We start from the raw sequence: 12,474 nt of genomic DNA on the forward strand, positions 1-12,474 counted from the left end.
AGTCGTCCTACAGAAACTGGAGTTCCTTGTGTTTATATAGACACTAGGAAAGAAGTAGCATTTGGAAATCTTTAAGTGAGTCATCTTGAGTGTCAAAGGTTAACAGACCTCTCCAGCCTAAGATTCATTTAGCAGGAGGGGAGAACAATGTATAGTCAAGATCTTTTGATACGTGTCCAACAAAGTCTTTAGAAGTTTTTTGATGAGTTTTTCTTGCAATTTAGATCTGAAATCAGACTGACAGGGTCAGTCAGACAGATGTAACAATTCTTAGGAATAATTATAACAATGGTTTTATGTTAAATTGTACAGTTCCTGTATTTCATGCGACATAAGAAATATAGTTCTACTTTATTATATCATCCACTTAAGACTAAACACGCCTTAAAGTCCATCCATCCATCCATTTTCCAACCCGCTGAATCCGAACACAGTGTCACGGGGGACTGCTGGAGCCAATCCCAGCCAACACAGGGTGCAAGGCAGGAACCAATCCCAGGCAGGGCGCCAACCCACTGCAGGACACACACACACACACACACACACTCACCAAGCACACACTAGGGCCAATTTAGAATCGCCAACCCACCTAACTTGTATGTCTTTGGACCACAGGAGGAAACCGGAGCACCCGGAGGAAACCCACACAGACACGGGGAGAACATGCAAACTCCACGCAGAGAGGACCTGGGAAGTGAAACCGGGTCTCCTTACTGCAAGGCAGCAGCACTACCACTGCGCCACCGTGCCGTGCTGCCTCGCCTTAAAGTCTTGTATTCCTGTTCCTTACATATTCATGAATGAAACACTGCCATTTTTATGTTAATCATTAAAAATAATATATATATATATATATATACATATATATATATATATATGGTTGAAATAGTTTACTGTCAGATAAATGCAAAGAGTACACGACACGTGTTTCGCCCTCATTCTGGGCTCATCAGGCGTACAAACTCCACTGCACTCCCTCTTGGGAATCGAACCTCGGACGTCAGCGCTGGATGAGCCCATAATGAGGGCGAAACACGTGTCGTGTACTCTTTGCATTTATTTGACAGTAAACTATTTCAACCATTCTATGATCTGCTCCTCACAAACTGAGGGCACCGTGGCGGATGTTAGCAGATTGCTGGCCAACCACAAGCGTTACCTGGTAGGTAACCACCCATACAATCAGATTGTGACACAGACTACGAATGCTGTGAATGTAATTACCCCGATCTACATGCTATCAAATAAACGAACCACACGCCGTGGCGCAACGTTAGGGGCATCGCCGCTGACGTCCGAGGTTCGATTCCCGAGAGGGAGTGCAGTGGAGTTTGTACGCCTGATGAGCCCATAATGAGGGCGAAACACGTGTCGCGTACTCTTTGCATTTATTTGACAGTAAACTATTTCAACTATATATATATATATATATATATATATATATATATATATATATATATATATATATATATATATATATATATATATATATATATATATATATATATATATATATATATATATATATAAAAAAATATATAAATACTTTTTAAAAACCACGTTCAAATTAAGTTAAAAAGTAAAAAATAAGTCTCTCATACATCACTTGTAAAAAAAATAAAAGCGTGGGCACTTTTGCTAAGATTTTAAGAAGTGTTTTTTGAATGTTGATTGATGAAAAGCGACCACGCTTTTATTTTACGAGTGATGTATGAGATACTTATTTTTTACTTTTTAATACACTTTTTAACTTAATATAAGCGTGTTTGTTTTATTTTTTATATATATTATTATATTAAGTATTTTTTATACATATTATTTTCACCTTTTTAATCTTGAATTTTGTTTTAGTTCTATCCGTTACTAGCACCATCTATTAGTTAAATCTTGAACAATTCTTCACATGAAAATTTAATTTCTTAATTAACATGGATTAATTGATCAGTTAGTGAAACTGATTATTGATTCATGTGTTGTCATCAGAAGTGAGTAAGTGTGCAAAATTCCAAGTCATTTGGACAATAGGAAGTGGGTTAAATATCGATTACAAGATTTGTACCAGACAACAAATAGATGAAGTTAATATAAACGTGGTAAAAATGTAAGAGCCTGTAGCATCCATTTTATAACTGAATATCTTTTTTTTTTTACAAATCATGGAGAGCAATAGCCAGTCCTGACTGCACCGAGTACAACTAACCCCAAACAGGGACCCAAACTATCATAAGGAAGTCCCATACACCTATCCTAACTCATAGAAGCTTCAGTTTGGTGTCACCAATTAACATAACTTCCATATCTTGATTCAGTTCAGTTTAATTTCCTACTATTATGCCTTATTGTACAATGAAAGTCAATAGTTTCACTGGTGGAGAAAACAGCACCCATACAATACACTGTACGACAATAGAGCAGACAGAAACTATTAAACAAAGTAGTGCCCTTTTAATAAGAAATAAATACCATACCAAACTAAAATCAAATATCACATATAACCTTACAATATTTATGACACACACCAAGTAATAGCAGCCGATCAAAGTGCCTCATCTACAGAAAAACTGAAACAGTAATGCTGACTTATTGGTAGAGCTAGTGCTACTATAATGGATTCTCGATCACAAATCAAGCAGATAAATTATGTGGGAGATAACAGTTTATTTAGCCAAGGGTAAAAACCATTTGGAGGTCTAGTGGTATCTTTGAGATGTGAGAGGAAAGCCAGAGTACCCACAAAAAACCCATGAAGACGCAGGAAGAAAGTGCAAACTGTCTGTGGTTCTAAAAGCTCCTGCTAATTAATTGTATCAAATGCCAAGACCACAGAACCATTCAGCTATTCCCACAACATTTGCTTTGAGTTTCTTTCAGAGATATGTGCTAGGCCCTGATTGATAGGTCCTCATTGTACTGCCAAGATGGCAGGTCACAATGGCAAGGAAAACACATCAGGAGATAAAAGTTTGTCGATCTACCTAAAGGCATAAATGTCTCTGATCCGGAGAACAATCAATCATAATTCAAAACCAAATCACTAATCCAAATTCACCATAGTCTTTTTTGAAAGTTCTGCACAACCTTGACCCTTTAACTTTTCCCTTTGAAACAGCAAGGAATTTAATTATAATCTGAGTAATTAATAATTCATATCTTGGGTCCACCATGCACCTTTAAGAATTAGAAGCATTATTCCACAATAATGGTTCGAAAATATTGTTCCAGTTTGAACGAGCCAAACTGCTGGCATACCCAATTGTAAAGTCACACATTGCGCCTTTACGTACATGTGGACAGACGGTGAATCATTTGTGGAGCCAGAGTCATTAGTAATAAAAGAGTGCAAAATTTTGCTTTATGCAGAAAAGAAGAACTGAACTTACAATAAGCAACATAGGACTGGAGTAATTTAAAATGAAACTATACTGTGAAAGAGTAGCTGATGATGAGGGTGGTAGGCGAATTACCTAATAGTGCACTCATAAGTTACAATTAATCTTTGAAGTATATATAGATGTTGTGGCACGCCCAGGAAGACAGGAGGAGGGCTCATGCCTCCTCCAGACCACGAGGGGGTGACCGCCCTGGTTCCTTTGGGGGCCACGGGTACAGAGATGAGAAGCTCAACCCTGTAGGGGCCCGTGGTCACCGCCAGGGGGCGCCCCAGTGCCTGGAGAGCCCTGGACCTCAGCACTTCCGTCACACCTGGTAGTGCTGGGGGGAAGAAGACTGAGGACACCTGGAGGGCTTCCGGGAGCACAACCGGCACTTCCGCCACACAGGGGAGTGTCTGCGGAGGAGAGTTGGGAAGCACCTGGAGCCCATCCGGGCGTGAATAAAAGGGGCCGCCTCCCTGCAAACGATGACTGGAGTCGGGCGGAGGTGGACGTAAGTCTTGGAGGCGAGGAGTGGAGGCGGCCTGAAGGAAACAGGCACTGGAAGGAGAGGCCTGGACTTTGGGGGATTGCTGCTGGAGGCACTGGGTTTGTGCACTGAACTGTAAATATTGTAAATAATAAACGTGTGTTGGGTGACGTAACGATATCCGTCTGTCTGTGTCCGGGCTGCTTCTCACAATGTATATATGGAAGCGAAGGTCTATAATACAGTAGGAATATTTGTAGCTAGTGTGACCACCATGGGGTGTACAGCTCCACAAAACCCAGTTACACCAGCCGCAGAGCCCAAGTTCAGCACAACACACGTTTATTTCAGTGGGGAAATGCTTTTGTCTCAATCCCCACTGCACAGCACAGTACAAAGCACGCAGTAGCACAGTCTACAGCACTATCTTTCTTTTCTTATTCTTTCTCTCTCTCTCTTTTTCTCTTCCTCTTTGCCTCCACTACTCCTCCTCCTCCTCATCCTCCTTCCGCAAGCTTTGTAGTGTGGCTGGCTCCTTTTTTTAGGGCAACTGGAAGTGCTCCGGGTGTATGACGACCTCCTTCCGACATCACTTCCGGGTGTGGTGAAAGTGCTACCACACAATTCTCAACAGTACCTGCAACACCCCCTGGTGGCGCCCACAGAGCACAACAGGGCTGCTCCAAATTCCAACTCTCATGGAGCCCTGTGGGATTCCTAGGCACCGCTGCAACCTAGGGGGGCTGCCATCTATCGGTACAGCTCTGGATATATTTTCTCACCCTAGTCCTTGCAGTATAGTGGCGTTTCAGCCAGGCAAGGGCCCCGGCCATCCGCTACAATAGTAATCCATAATGGGTGAAAATGAATCACGTATCTTAGCTTTTTATTCCTAAGCATTTGACAACTTACCAGGTATTATCATCAGCAGAAATTGTTTAGGCAATATATAGCAATTGAGGGGGTGTTGGTGCAAGGTAGATCAGTCAGTTGGGATTCAGAGGGTGTTGGTCATAAAGTCTTTTTATTATTTAGGTGTTCTTCTTTTTAAGCCTGCGTATGCTGGGTTCAGGTCCAAATGTTTGTTAATGGTGTTTTCATTTTTGAACCATGACTCAGCCAGCTCTCTGGCACTTCTAATATTAGCCCTGAATTTTACTTACACCGTGTCCCAGTTAAATGTGTGTCCGGTTGAACTTGTATGTGTGTATATCAAAGACTAGGGGTCCTTCCTTCTGACAGCATTGCAATGTTCTTGTGTGTGTGTTGAAAGTGTTTTATATGTTTGTCCCATATACATATACAGCTGGGCATGCATACATCAAAATAGCCCATAAACCTGCCAACACTCTGCAGACTGCCCTTTTTAATGCCAAAAGCAAGAAATCTGCACTGAAGACAGTGTACAGTATTCCATGCAGCGTGTGGTATAAGCAGCCTGGTGGTATGCAGCCTGGTGGTTGATCCATTAGTCCAGCATCCTAAAGGTGGAAAAAGGCTGTCATAAACCTTCCAAGGTATAACTGTCACGTTGAAACAGCAAAGGAAAGTGATTTAGCAAAATATCAGTTATGGTATAATTCGAAAGGTGACTATGTAGTGTATAGGTATGTCCAAATGGTAAATAGAAGGGAAATCAAGAATGGGGAGCAGAGAATGGTAACTGATTGGAAGAGAACAGACATAGAATGTTTGTTTGTTACTACAAGAGAAGATACAGTAAGTGTTTAATTCCATCTAAACATATAAAAATAAGGTTAAAAGGCCAGATGAGTTTTATCATCAGTGCAAGAACAGGAGCCAAGCCCAGATTCTTTAACCAAAAGTCTCTCCTATATTTCACCAAAACTGAGAGTTGCTTAACAAAAATCAAAGTCGGAGAACAAAGCAAGGATTCTATTAAGCCAGATAATCCAACATGATGACACACATCAACAAGAAAAGGTTTGTAATCCAATCTCGTATACTAAGAAGGCATAGAGTGGCCCATATTAGGCCGGGTTTATATTTCACGTGACGCATGCTGCAGCGTATGCTTCTGCTACGCAAGAGTTTTACTGTTTAGACTTGCGCACATACTTTCTGGAGGAATCCACCAGGTGGTAGTGTAAGGTTTTCCTTTGTTGTGAATTGCCTGGAACACCCACTAAATTCTGATGACACCTTACTGCAATATCTCTGAAAAGGATGTTTAATGATTAAATCCATCAATCCAGGGATTTGTCCATTCCAGCAAGCATTGGGCACGAGGCTGAAACAATCCCTGGACGGGCATCAGCTCATCGGAAGGTGAATACAAGGACTCACATACATTAGCGTCATTTTAGTGTCACCAAATCTGCATATCTTTGGAAGGAAACTGGAGCACACTGTGGAAATCCAGAAGGAAAACATGTAAACTCCAGGCAGAGAATACCAGACATGCCTGCCTGTCATTTGAGTAGTGTTGGATTGGTCATCGTGCTTCATCAAAGGGAGCACTCCGCAATTTACACCCCTCGCCACATCAGAATTTACAGAAAGCTGTTCCTGGGTTCATCATCTTTTACTCCATACCACTTCTTCCATTACTGCTGCACTGGGACTTATTCATGGACAATTGTCGTGGGTGTTTGCTGCTGTATAATGAAAAATAAATTAGACTGTTTTCTGGATCTGATCTGATAAGTTTTTGCTATGGTTTCTTTGTAAGCAGTTTTAATTTTGTTTTCTGCTTAAACTTCTTTTGTTGCAATAAGTACATTTTTAAAACCATTTTCACTTCATTTTTCAAAAGAAATGAAACATACCCAATTGTTTTAAGTTGATTGCTTCAGTAAACGTAGTGTACAAACTAGTGCTCATTAGAACATGTTAAGAGTATCTCAGAGGTACATGCAGTTGTTGTTTTATAAACTTACTCTTGTCTTTAATTAGTAATAGGTTACCCATGAATTTCATAGTATATTTAAAAGGTAGCTCAATAAATGAACAAAAATTGTAGTCCATTGTCAGTCATTATAAACAGAGATTTCCTAAATGTTAAAGAGTTTTATTTATATATAAAGAGGTTTCAGTTAACCTTCCATATCTTTTTAAAATATTCCTGATTAGAGTGCATTATAATAATCACAACAGCTAAATGGCTGGGGTTCAAATCCTTGTTTTATGTCCTTTTCGTTAATTTTTGTGTCATTTATTTATGTAATTGTTACTTTTGTTAATTATCTGTTTTGTTTTTTATGCCTGTATAATGTGCCTTGTGTCTTGTGGGTGGCTCCCCAAGAGGACCACCTGCCCGTCACTGTCAGGGATGTCAGGGCCGCTGCTGGCCAAATGGGTGCCCTAAGCAGAAATTTACTTTTGTGCCCCCTCCCCCAAATATTAGGCAGCCGTAACAGAGGTGAGGGCGCGCACGTCATCACGTGTGCTTAGCCTACTCTGCGTTCACCGTAAAATGCAATATATACGTTTATATTTTTGTTTATTTGTATATGTATATTATTAATATTAATTTATTATTATAATATATAAAAACGATTTTTTTGAGCAGCTGGGATGGTGCCCCCCTGGGAGTTGGTGCCCTACGCAGGCTGCGTACTCTGCGTATAGGGAGCGGCGGTACTGAGGGATGTACTATTATAACCCCTACAAGCTAACTTGTAAGTGGAATATTCTAATTATTTCTTGTCACTCCGACTATAGACTAGTTCAGCCTTGTAAATGGTATGGCGTGGAGGGCAAACAGTTTCAGACCATACTGAACGTATTGAATGCATTGAATGTACTGAAGTGACACCAATGCAAGTTTACCATAGAAAAGTAACACAATTTTTAAGTATAGAAAGTAACTGAAGTATAACATAAAAAGCTAAGATCGTAATGAAACAGAGAAGAAACCTTTTTTCCCTTTTTGCCTTTTATTCTGTGTGTAATAAATTTTTTCTGAATTTTGTGATTTGTTCCTTTTTTTAACTTTTCACTAAACCTTTTTAAAACAAACTTTTTTAGACTGAGGAATTAATTTTGTTTCGCATTTGACTCATGCTGCATCCTACCTTGCCAACTAAGTAACTATTTGATTTTGAGATTCTGGAAAAGGGACAGTTACAGCTACAATTCCTTTTCTAACTATATTCTGCTGCTGCCATGCGTAGTCAGCACACCAGTAGACTTTCATAGGCTAAGAAGTAACTCCATCTCACATCTTCCAAATTACTGAACTGACCCAATCTTTTTGTATGATTTTCGCCACTCAGGGCTGTCTTAACAGCATTATAGGTTCCCGGGCAAAGCAGTGCACTGGGGCCCCTACCTCCACAACCACTTAGCAAATCACAACATACATAGATTAGCATGGGGCCCCCGGGCAACTGCCCAGCGTGTCCATGCATTAAGATGGCCACTGGCCAACCATACTTTATGAAGTTCTCCATGTCCTAGCCTGGTGTTTATACGTAAACCCCTAAGACAGAATCTGCAAAGTGGCAGACTTGGTCCAGATTATGTCTTTCTTCATACTTAAGTTGAAACCAAAAGGTATCTGTGTTGGGTCACTGGACTCCTGAAATCTGTACAGGGACAAAAGAGTAGAAAGCAGGACCTCCCAATATGTAACTGACATCTGAGCGTTCAGAAGGACATGAGAGATTTCTTATTAATTAGGCAATCATGATGTACTATTTATGTGCTTTAAAATGACCTGATCTTCACTGATACATTTCTGAAAGAAAGGAATCTAGATGTGACACACACTTGGTCAGCTGTTGCCATAGCAACCCGCAATATTTTCCTTCCACAAGTTATTTTAAGCCAAAATGCTCACACCACTCATTTAGAGGAAGCCTAACTCATGACTTGCTTAACCTCATTTTTATGCAAGTATGGATTTATTTGTCTCTCAGCCTTACTATGAATTTATTTTTGCAATTTCTACGGTGAATTATTTGATGGCGTACAAGATTTGCTCCAAATACTGTGCAGTAATGTTTTGACCATTTTATGCTTCCACATATGCTTTTTTAATCTCTTTATGCTACTGATGACCTGAAGAGTTAGAATCCTGGCTGTGTGGTTTTCTTGTCTGAATGTTTTTTTTCCTCCAGATATGTTATCATTTCTTCCATATCCTGCAGACGTACAGATTAAAGTAAATGGCTACTATGAATTGGCCTAGTAGGAGTTAGTGTGGCCTGTGTGAGAGTGGGTCTCTTCCAGGTCTGGTTTTTTCCTTGCTGACAAGATTGTCTAGATAGGTCCTGCCCAGATCAGAAAAGAGTAACTGGATAAATGGGTCTGAACATAGATTGATAGTTTAATTAACAAAAAGAAGAATGGAAACAATTTAAATTACTCTGAAATTTTAATAGGGGAAACATATAAAAAAATTCCCACAGAGGCATTCCAGAAAGGTAAGGCACTGAAAACCTGTTCTGACGGCTTTGAGGTGTATGTGTGTACAGAAGAGTGTGGAAAGTCAAACTAAATCACGGGTGCCACAGTCAGATCCTGGAAGGCCACAGCGACTGCCTGTTTTCGTTCCTTCCACTTACTCCATTAGTACCAGTGTGACACTAGAGGGCGCTGTTGCTCCTCAAACCCTGCAGACAAAAGTCCAGGACACCAAGTAAAACCACCAGGAATATTTTAATTTCTTTTCTTCTTGGAATAATGTGCTTTTCAAGCATCTCCATCACCATAATAAACAAATCAATAATCAATGATACAATAATATTCCTCCTCTCCTCCCAGCAGCTCTGTCACACTCCCTCCCAACTCCGGCTTTCTTGCTGGGTCTTCCATAATCCTTTATATAATTCTTGACCCGGAAGTGTTCCTGTCCTTCTGTCCATGAGATTCATTAGCACTTCTGGGTCAGATGAAGAATTACATTTTTCTTCAGCCCAGAAGTACTTCTGTTCTTCCATTCCCGTGACTAGGGAGTACTTCCGGGCTATATGGGAAATAAAAATCCCTGCATCTCCCTGCAGCATCACACAGCAGCACCCACGGCACCCAGCAGGGCTGTGAAGCCGAACTCCATCTCCCATGGTGCCCTGCGGGAATGCAGGGCACCTCTAAGCTGCAGGGAAGTCTCCATCTAGTGTCTTGGATGTGTCGGACAGGTTGAGCTGACGGCCGTCCATCACACCAGTTACTGCTGCTGCTTGAACAGACTGCTTTTGGGTAATTTAACTGAATTGCTTGTTAAGACTCAAATCCCTAGTTGTTTATTTTTTATTAACTTGCAGCTAAAACAAAAATGAGAAGCAAAGCCAATATGACCAACTAAGACATGGACCTCAAAATCCAACTAATTTTGTAGTTAGAAACCAATTATTTTCATTAGTGAAGCCATTTAGTTATTTCCATGACTTAATGGCGCTCGTATTCAGCCACACCAGACATTTTCAAACCCATTGGAAAAAAAGGTTCGTCTTGAATGCCTCATGAGACTTAAAAGAGATTCTCATTTAAGAACCGGATTTGTCACAGATGTTTCTCCTAAAACTCCTTAGGAGAAACAGTTTTAGACAAAATGGAGACATGAGATACAGTACAACTAAGGTAACAAGGAGTCAAAACTGAGAATTTGGTTTGAAAGCATGTTATGCTTTGCAATATCTCTTTGCTTATTATTGGACTGATGCCTTTTTCAAAACTGACTTACAACATTTGAGATACGATTGGTTACATTTGTTTAGTTTTTCCAGTTGGCATACAGGCAGATGAAGTGACGTTCTTGTGGTCACACAGTGTCAGTAGCAGGACAGGTGTTGCAGTCCATTTACCTTGAAAGTCGAGGATGGGAATGAAATCACACCCTAGTTAATCGTGTTGTAGTAAAACATTCAGAAAACCAATATGGACACATCCATGAAAACCTTTGTTGTGCTTGCACCATTGGAATAAATAGCAATTGAGAATGATGCATTACGCAGTATTTTGTGCATTCAAACATTGTAGAGACATGTCCACGGATAGAGGTTGGACAGTACTGTGGGTACAACTGACTTAATGAGACACAAATATATAGAAGTGCTAATAGAAAGTATAACACTGCAGCTTTCACTAAAATTCACAGTTTACATCACCATTTTGATCTGAAGTCAGACAGACACAGGCTAGCCCCTGAGCTGGAACACAGCATTGAACACACAACTTCAGGGTTTTAAGTCCAAAGTCTTAATCGCAATGCCACACTTTGCTTCCAGACTTGAGTATGACCTAATTGGAGGACAGCAATATAAATTCGAGCAACTAATAGTATTATTCAGAACCAACGACTACAGTTTTGTAATCATAATAAAGTGTTTTATTACAACAAAGAACTGTCCATACAGTTTCCTCATAACTCATCCCTGTAGCCCTTGAATCAGCCAAATCACTTTTCTCTGGGCTTTTTTTTAATGCTATAATGTCCTTTTTGTAACCTGGTAACCAAAACTGTACTCAGTACTCCAGATGAGGTGTAACCAGTGTGTTAAAAAGCTTGAACATAATGTCCTTTGACTTGTACTCTACACATCAGGGGCGCTATATACCCTGACATTCTGTTAGCCTTCTTAATGGCTTCTGAACACTGTCGGGCAGTTGATAGTGATGAGTCCACTATGACTACTGGTACTCTGGTTATTCTTCCTGTCACTGTGATCAATGAGGCAACATCTCTAACCATCACACCTCTACCTCCTTATAATGAAGACTTTAATCATTTTTTAAAGCTGTTAAAAAATATATTTTAAAATTATCCCCTAATTATGCTAATCCATTTTTGGTGCTGTGTTGTAAACGTGAGCAGTTTTGGCTCAATGACTTCTTTATATCGTCACTTCTGACCTAGTTACTTCATCTGCCTGTGTTCAAATTGTAAAAATGCAGCTAAGCAGTGTCACACACGTGTGCATGGGAGGCAGCTAAAAAGAAGAAAAGAAGGTAATTCCACTCCAGGCCAGGGGGTGGTGGGGTGCAATAAACCTTTCTTTCTATCTCAGTAGACCAGACACGATTCTGCCTGATTCCGATGATGTCACTCCTGGCACCCGGCCCGATGACATCAATTCCGGGCCCAAGAGGAGAAATTCCGGTTCCAGCTCCAGATGATGTCACTTCACCTGTTTTAAAATCTGGTCATCTTCCATTGTTACATTGTTACTCAGTTTTCTGTTTGGAACTCAACTTGCACACTTCTGTATTGACAAAGCTCCATTATTGCAGCCTTATTCAAGTATAAAGGTGGTTGCCACAAACCTCTTTTGGTGTCAAGGTCTATTTATTTTACAGCAGTTAATCTGTATAGGTCAACACTTAGTTTTTTAAGACAAATGTCTTAATTCTTAATATTCAAATTTGTGATTCAGCTTAAAGGTAAGGAGTCCAGAACTGAAGTTCGTATGATGGCAGTAAAAGCATGTACTGTATCTTTATGCCAGTTTCACCATGAACCCCTCAAGCTGTTTTTAATTGGACCAATGACAGTTTTTGATATGCTTTCACAATTATTTATTATTTCCAAGCTATTTCCATATACATTTGTCAGTTCCTTATATGTACAGTTCATTCATAACAGAATAAAGCAAGAAATTCCTCTCCCCACTTAATCCATGCAGCATTAATTTTTATTTCATTTACACT

Source organism: Erpetoichthys calabaricus, chromosome 17 (genome assembly GCF_900747795.2).
Source record: "Erpetoichthys calabaricus chromosome 17, fErpCal1.3, whole genome shotgun sequence".
NCBI classification, from domain to species: domain Eukaryota; kingdom Metazoa; phylum Chordata; class Cladistia; order Polypteriformes; family Polypteridae; genus Erpetoichthys; species Erpetoichthys calabaricus.